General features: G+C 40.3%; 1 long non-coding RNA gene across 1 annotated transcript in view; it reads right to left on the bottom strand.

The window, feature by feature from the left end:
- Positions 1 to 644: 644 nt before the first annotated feature.
- LOC108445623 overlaps positions 645 to 7843 on the bottom strand; it is a 61155-nt gene continuing 53956 nt past the window's right edge. The window contains exon 4 of the long non-coding RNA XR_001860565.1: positions 645 to 778. This is a non-coding gene — a long non-coding RNA (uncharacterized LOC108445623). The remainder of the gene's footprint in view (positions 779 to 7843) is intronic.

Here is a 7843-nt window from a genome sequence, read left to right as displayed (position 1 = left end):
ATTCACTTGTACATGCATGAGCCCAATATATTATTTATATTGGAGAAAGATGAGGCAAGAAAGAAAAAACTGCTGTACTCAGGAGAGCAGATTAAACAGTCTCTTGACAATAAAAAAATAAAACAAAAAAAAAAAAAACCAGCCCTAAGTACATTCAGTATTTTTATTTCCCTCTGTTGCTGTATTTATTTTGCTGTCTGTTAGTCACATATATCATTTAATCAATGTTTTCTCTGATATTTTGTCTGAGATAATTGGACACCTTTGTAACCCCTTAGCTGCTCCTAGAAGACAGGGAATCACAGCAGCTACTGGAAGATACTTCCATCACAGAATATCCAACACTTCCAGAAATATTCTAAAGGTGAAGCACAGGCCAACAAGAACAAATACCCTACCTATTTTTGACCTGAGGATGCAGCAGTCAGGGTCTCTTGCTTCTCTAAAGCCACTGATTTTCATGAAACTTGTAGAAATTTAACTGTCTTTCAGATCTTCAACCTTTTTCCTGGAGTGCTGACATTACTTCTAGAGATTTTGCTGTGTGGGAGGAACTCCCCTGGAAGGCAGCAAACTTAATTTTTCCTTCAGAAAATAACCTAAATTGGTGCCTGGAATGTGTTTGTCCTAATAAACTTACCCTTGGCCAACTGATCACGTGGGTTTCTGTGATGGGAACAGCACCTGTCACAAGAATGAAGTCCTTGAGTGAGGCATATTCCATTTTTGCAGCTGTCTTCACCAGGCTTGTTTTACTCCTCAAAGATCTTGGAATAATCTATGCAAGTGGAGAAGGAAAGAACATTTTAAGGTCAGTTACACCTGAAGTCAAGGTTTGGCAGAAAAAGCAAATAGGAACATGGCAGAAATAGCCAACTCTGCAATATTCAGCAGAAAATCAGGCTGTCAGGCTTTGACAATTGATTTAACTTAGATTTAAATTTAGCCTGATAAGGATATTTTTAGTTGCTGCAATTAGTGCATCTAATAAAACCCAGAGAATTAAAATTGTGTTTAAATGCAGATCTTGGAATCAATCAGAACAAACACAAAAGGGTTATTCCCATGGGTGTTACACCTGTTTGTAGGCCTCAACATGTATTCCTGAGTGAATCACTGGGAGCCTGATGGCTGATAAACCCAGGCAAAGATTAATCAAATTTTTTTTTTTTCTGATACACCCTTCCCGCCTAAAATAAAATGGGGGAAGTCTTACTCATAACTCATCTAACATTACGAAAATAAGCAACTCTCAACATTAATTCAACAGTTCCATCTAATCTCAAATGAGATAAATATTGAATGCAAACTTTCTCTGTCTTTTGGGCAGAGCAAAACTGAACATAGTCAAATTTATGCCTTGGTTTTTTCAAGTGTGAATTTATCTGTATGCAAGAGGAAATGCAGATCTTCATGATGCAAACTTATAAATTTGTGCAAAAGTTCTATCATATCTGTAAATGCTTGCATACAAAATGGATATACTGGAATAAAGACAGGCTTAATTTCCTTAAAAAAAGAAAATAGAAATTTTAAATTGCAGTTCATAACAACTTATCATTACTCAAAGTTCAGTGATTTAGCCCTAGGTTCTGAATGTGACCTGGATTTAATTCCATGTCAACAACCACCATGGATAAAACTGGTCCACACTCATTTATTTATTTGAGAAAGTTTTCTTTTTCAATTAAAAATGTATCCTGACCAAATAATGCACATCGTCAAGAGAACTTGCTACCAGGGAAAAAAAACAAGTGTACATTCAACAATTTGGAGAGTTTTTGACACAGGAATCTAAACAAAAATTGTCTTTTGTAAATGTGTAAGACACTGAGCTAGATGACATTGCATTACAGCTGATAACAAAGAGGCTTTTCCAAAGCAAAGATATCATTCAACAGTAATTCCAGATCTTTCCACTTGAAAAGTCTCTGGACGTTATGCACACATTTTATATATGTGCGTGCATACACCTCCTTATAAATAAGTATATACTCAACATCACACTTTGCCAAACCCCCTGCACTCCCAAGACACCACAAAGGGAATTAAAAAGCTCATAGAATCATCCCCTAGCCCATGTTGATACCAGGGGTTGCCCCACCCCAGGTGCAGCTTGATCTTATTAAACCTCCTGAAATTCCCATTGGCCCTCTACTCAAGCTTGTCCAGGTCCCCCTGGATGGTATCCAAATAACATTGTAAGAATTAAATGTGCAGTGCAATATTTCAAAAGCAATCTACTTCAAGGCTAAAAATATCAAGGAGACTAAATTAATTTGAGCTTTAAACTTGAAAAGATTTCATGCCTCTTGTTTGTGTATTCTTTGCTGTTTGGTATGGCAAAAGCAACAAGATTAAAGCTTTTCAAAAAGAGAGAGCTAATTTGTTTATACTATATATTGGCAGTAATCCAAGTGAGGGGAAAAAAAAAAGCTGTCTGGCAAGAAGGTCCAAACCAAGGAATTAAAAATTAGGTTCCATACTGCATAAATAAAAAAAAGAACTCAATTGTTTTCTTAACAGTCAGAAATTCTCTGCTGTCAAGGCTATCCTTGATCTGCTCCCTTGTGATATATTCCAGAAGAAATCCCATCCACACTAAGTTCCAAATGAATATGAAGCATTTACTTGTTTTTGGCAAATGTGAATTAATAATTTTCAGCACATCTCACCGTAATTCCTGTCCCAGAGGTATTCCTTGTGCTGGAGTTGGGGAAACAGACACTGTAATTGAGATGATGCATCTGTGTCAAAGTATTCTTCTTAAAGGCACACACCTGGACTGTTCTTCAGGTGCATTTCTGTGCTGATGGATCACAGATCAGATCACCCCTAAGGTTTTGCCACCTTGGACATCTCAATGGCACTAAAATATTGAGTTGAATTCAGTCTCCAGAACTAAACAACATCCAAACAACACTTCCAATTGGACAGCAGTTAGTGGAGGGAAAATCCTGAATCTCTAAATATGAGCTTTGCTTCTTTAATCTATTAGTTGCTCTTCAGAATCTTGGTATGCAACTTGAACTTGCCTGCTAATATCATCCTTCCTCTTCATAAGTATGACAGCAGTTCACTCACTCTGAAAGTTCTCAGTATTTAGGCAGAAATGTTTGTTTGCAAACATTTCATGTGTTTTAACCTCGGTCTTCAGGAAGGAGCTCATGGTAATGGCAGGAATACAGGTGGTGGGAGGTGCATCCACTAATTTCCTAAGCCAGAGATCTGAAACAAGAAGCTGTTTCTCTAACATAATTTTCCTCTGTGCTTGTAGACACACAATATGGATAAACATAAAAACATATGTATAAACATAAAAACAGAGTGGTTTCAAGGTCTTGAAAAAATGTTTACCACCTGTCTGTCCTATCTGAAAAGTCTTACCTCACTTATAATGAAGAAAAGAATTAGCATACTTTCTACCTTGAAAGAAATGTAAATATTTGCAGTGCAGACAGGTCAGAAACTTGCTGGGTTCCACCTACTCAGGCCAAGAAAGAAAAATTTGTGGGGAATGTGTGACAGACAGTGAACTACCTGAGAAAACACGTTGTGTCTAGAGGCAGGGTTTTTCTGAGCAAAGCCAAACCTCCAACAAAGCAGAGCACCAGTTCTTCAAGACACATACAGCAGAAAGTAGAGCTGTCACTATTGATATGGAAATGACAAGTGCCTGTGTATTTTGTGAATGGAACAGGGGAAGACAGGAGCAGCAGGCTGGGAGACCAGGATGGGGCACAGACTGCTTGGCTGTGGCCTTGTCTGGAAGAGAGACATCTTGACAGCACCTGGCAGCACTTCCCTCCAGCAGCCCGGGATCAGCACATTTCACATTTTCAGAGTCACGATCAAAGATAAACAGCCAGGGTAGAGCAATTCACTCCAGGGAAGGCAGAAAGCGCCTGACAACCAGACCTTCTCCATTACTGTGGAGTTTAAGCAGCACAGCAAAACTGCACATTGCCCAGGCAGCTGAATGTCTCCATCCCTGCCCAGGTGGCATGAGCATGGCAGGGAGATGAAGCAGAGAATGCCTCAGATTTCAATTGCAGTCCCAGCACAAGCACTGACCTGCACTGATCCCTGTTACCTCCTTTGTTTGGTCTTTCATCCTTTCTGAACTCTGAGGGAGCAGGGAGTTTGAGGTTTGATCTGTAAGCTTCAAGGGTAACCTGCAGCACTCCAGGAATTTAAAACAAAAAGGGTTTTTTTACATCAAAAGTACAAAGTACAGATTTCTTTGTTGGTTGTCACCTTGGATGCCCCTAGTACCCAGCAATAGCCCAAAACTCCACAGAGGGTAAAACACAAGCAAAATGTCCCTGTAGTCTTTCTGGGTGGGCAAGATTGTGAAGATCTCTAACTCATCTCCACAGTGACACATGTCAATGGTGATCAGCCATGGGCAGTTTTAGACTGAAATGGAAAAAGACAGTAACAACTGAATAAGAGCAGCAGCATCTGAGGCTAGAAGGCTCCAGGTAACAATGAGTTGCTGAAGTGAAGAGCAGCACCAAAACCCTCTTCTACCCTTATCTGCTGGTTTCACCTCCAACTCTTGGCTATCCTTTTGCCTTGAAGCACTAAAGCCATCACCAACATGTGAAGGGCATGAGGCCTTCTTACCTAGTCAGCAAGGCTCTTGTGTAAAAGCACGAAGAAAAGCTGATGTGAACAGTTGCAACAATGAAGGATAATCAGGGATCACTCAGGAATTCTCACATTCTGAGCCAATGTTTAACAGCAACATAAAGACAGATTTCAGGAATGTCTGTGAAGAGGAATCCACTCCTACAAAAGAGCTTACAAACCAGTAAAGAGAACGGTATGATGCCTTAGGTTTTAACTTTTCTATTTTTCAAACCCTGTACTGCCTAGCGTGTAACTCTGAAGTTTCGTGTGGCCTGTTAGCTGCTGCTCTCTCATGGTGGTTAGACATAACAAACACTCTCTAGGTTTGCACTTCAAGGACACTTTGTTGTCCCAGGCCCCAAAATGTGTAAACTAAAAGCTTCTGAAGGGCAGAGGCAAACTTGGGGTAATTGCATCGTTAACTGAAGTTATAATTGGAGAATTACCCTGATATGCAAATGGACCAAACTTATAGAAGTGTGAAGAACCCGTGACCCAGCATCCATCTTGGGTGTAGCCTTTTGGCTGCCCAGGATGTACCTTTGAAGGCCCTTCAAATAAATACCTGCTTTTATTCTCTTATTCCTGTCTAGCCTCTGTTTTTAGGTAGCCACATCAAGGCATCAAGTAAAAGAGAAAGGAGGGCAAGGAAGAAGGACAATGTTGCTTTGTGGTGGCTTGGGAATCAAATACATATCAATGGAAGATAACACAGTAGAAATTTTTTGAGGTTTTGTTGAGGTTCTTTTAATGCAACTATATTAACTTTTTAGTCTATAAGTAGTCAAGGTCTAACATCCTTAACCACAGAATCTCATTCCACCACAAAGACCCATTCTGTGAGAAGACCACAAAACCACAGACTGAAAAGTAAATGCTGAGAAAACAGTGTGGGAAAGTCTGATAAGCTCCAGACCAATTTTCATGCTAAATCAGCAAGAAATGGCAAAACTGGGGCAAGAATCTGCCAAAGTCCACTGTCACAAACCGTCATCAACACGATGGAATATTCACCCACTCCCATGAGGTGGAGTCTTGCTCTACACAGATAGAGACCACAAGCCTGTATTTATACCTGGTGAAAGACAGGAGTCTCTCAAGGACCTTCTGAACACCTCTCTACCCACCTAGCAGTCCTGTCTGTCTCCTTGCACATCAGTATAACCCTCTTTCCTCCCCCCACACCCAGGGAACAGCTGGCCTTGGCCTAGTTAAGTCTATCGTCTCTCATTAGGTGATATATTGCACATTCCCTAAACAGCTTCAACCTACGGATTTATGAGGCTGTTATAGGTGGTGTGCATGTGTTGCGCTCTGTCATCAAGATGAGGGGGAAAAAAAAGAGGGAATTTAGTGAAAAGGCATTCTGGCATTTGGCATTTTAATTTGGAGACAACAGCTGAGATTGTGAGCAGCTACTTTGTTTCTGTCAGCCTGAGGCTTTCGGTGAACACTGAACTGTGTTTGCTTCAATCTCAATGAAACTCAAAAAACCCAAAAGGAGGAACCACAAAAGGAAAGGTGTCCACTGAATTACACAAATAAAAGGTTCATGCAAATTAAGTGTATTATTACGAGGATACTATTTAATCAGCAGCTCAGTTAATGACAGCACAGTGCCAGTGACCCTCTAGGCTTTACGATAGACACAAACTCTGCCTCTTGGTGTTTCCTGTGAGCTCTGATCTGCTGTAGCTCTCAGCAAACAAAATGACATGCCAGCAACAGGCTCTGCTGAATGCCTCACTCTCCAAGCCAAGTAATGGATGCTCCTGCTTAAGGGACAGTCCAACGTGCACCTGAAACTTTCTTTTTCTGTCTAACCTCTGGTTTTCCTTCTTTTCCATCCTGCTATTATTCAAATTACAGCAATGTCCAGAGTCTATAGTACTTCCACCATGCAGACATATCACAGAAAACAGTTGTATTTCCATCTGGAATAAACAGGAAGAAATTTTAAGCATATGCTGAGAACAGAGATGTGGATAGTTTAAGTGTCTTGTCCAAGGTCAGAAGTGAAGTCTGATGACAAAATTAATCTATGCACTTTCCTTTGGATTAATTCAGTTCAGGAAGGGAATTCATATTTTTCTGCAAGGGCTGAGTGTAGGAGAAGTGCTTTGCTGGAAGATCAGACTGGTGTAATGTACCAGGCTTTTCTTCTACAATGAATAGCACCAACCCTCTCCTCCAGAACGCTCAATTTAAGGTCATGGACTTCAGCCAGCTTAAAACCAAACACATAATTAAGACCTTGGCTGCAAAGAGGTTCAGTTAAGCCTGCAAACTGGTGCACAGCCATCCCCTGAATTCAGACCACCTGTACTTTCTGCAACAATCCCTGTTCTCAGGTATTAAAGGGAGTTGCATGCAGATGCATCAATAGGAATCACATTCACGTGTCAGGAAGGTATAATTTGCTACTCTCAGGAATCAAAAGAGTTCTTCCAGATTTTTATCTGCATAACAAAATGAAAATTGCTGTTCAGTTTCATTCCTTGGAGTCTTGCTGACTTTTCCCTCCCACTGAATAGCTAAATTATTTTCCAGATGTATTAAGTTCACTTCCTTGAACTTTAATTTTCTTAATATATTTTTTGCCCCTTTCTTCAGCTTCTAAATGCTTGTGTGAAATTAAACTTGTCCACCCTCACCAGCACTCACCACTTTCCTCGAATTAACTGCCTCTGGAAATTTCCATTTTAATTCTCTTCCAGATCAAACCCAAAGATATTTATTAAAATCTGAAAGTTGCTCAACTGGATATCTTTCCTTTGTATCTGTGGCTGGATATTCCAATTTTCAGGCCATGTGACAATACCCTCCATAAATCAATCTGAAATAATTTTTAACTAAGCATTCAGAGCAGCTCCTCTGAGCTCCCTCTCTGAAGCCAAAGGACTTTCCTCACCTGATTCTCACCTGTGCCAGCACAGGTTACATAGCCCGAATGGAAACCTTGTACTGAGCTAAGAGCTTCTACTCACCTTCAAAACAACAAGTGACAGAGGTTTTCGTGCACTCAAATAGCCCTTCACAACTTTCTAACCTGTCTTATTCCTCTCAGTGGATTTGCTTGTGATTGCCTCGGTGCAAACCCTTAGTAACACCCTGTAAGTGAATTTTTATTGAATACGTTGGTAGAGAACTCACATTTTACTCCCAGCACACACTGGAACCCCTGCTATCTCACTTAATAACACATTCC

This window comes from Corvus brachyrhynchos, unplaced genomic scaffold (assembly GCF_000691975.1).
Source record: "Corvus brachyrhynchos isolate BGI_N302 unplaced genomic scaffold, ASM69197v1 scaffold101, whole genome shotgun sequence".
In the NCBI taxonomy this organism is placed as follows: Eukaryota; Metazoa; Chordata; class Aves; order Passeriformes; family Corvidae; genus Corvus; species Corvus brachyrhynchos.
The sequence above is the reverse complement of the archived record's forward strand: the minus strand, read 5'-3'. Positions and strand labels throughout refer to the sequence as shown.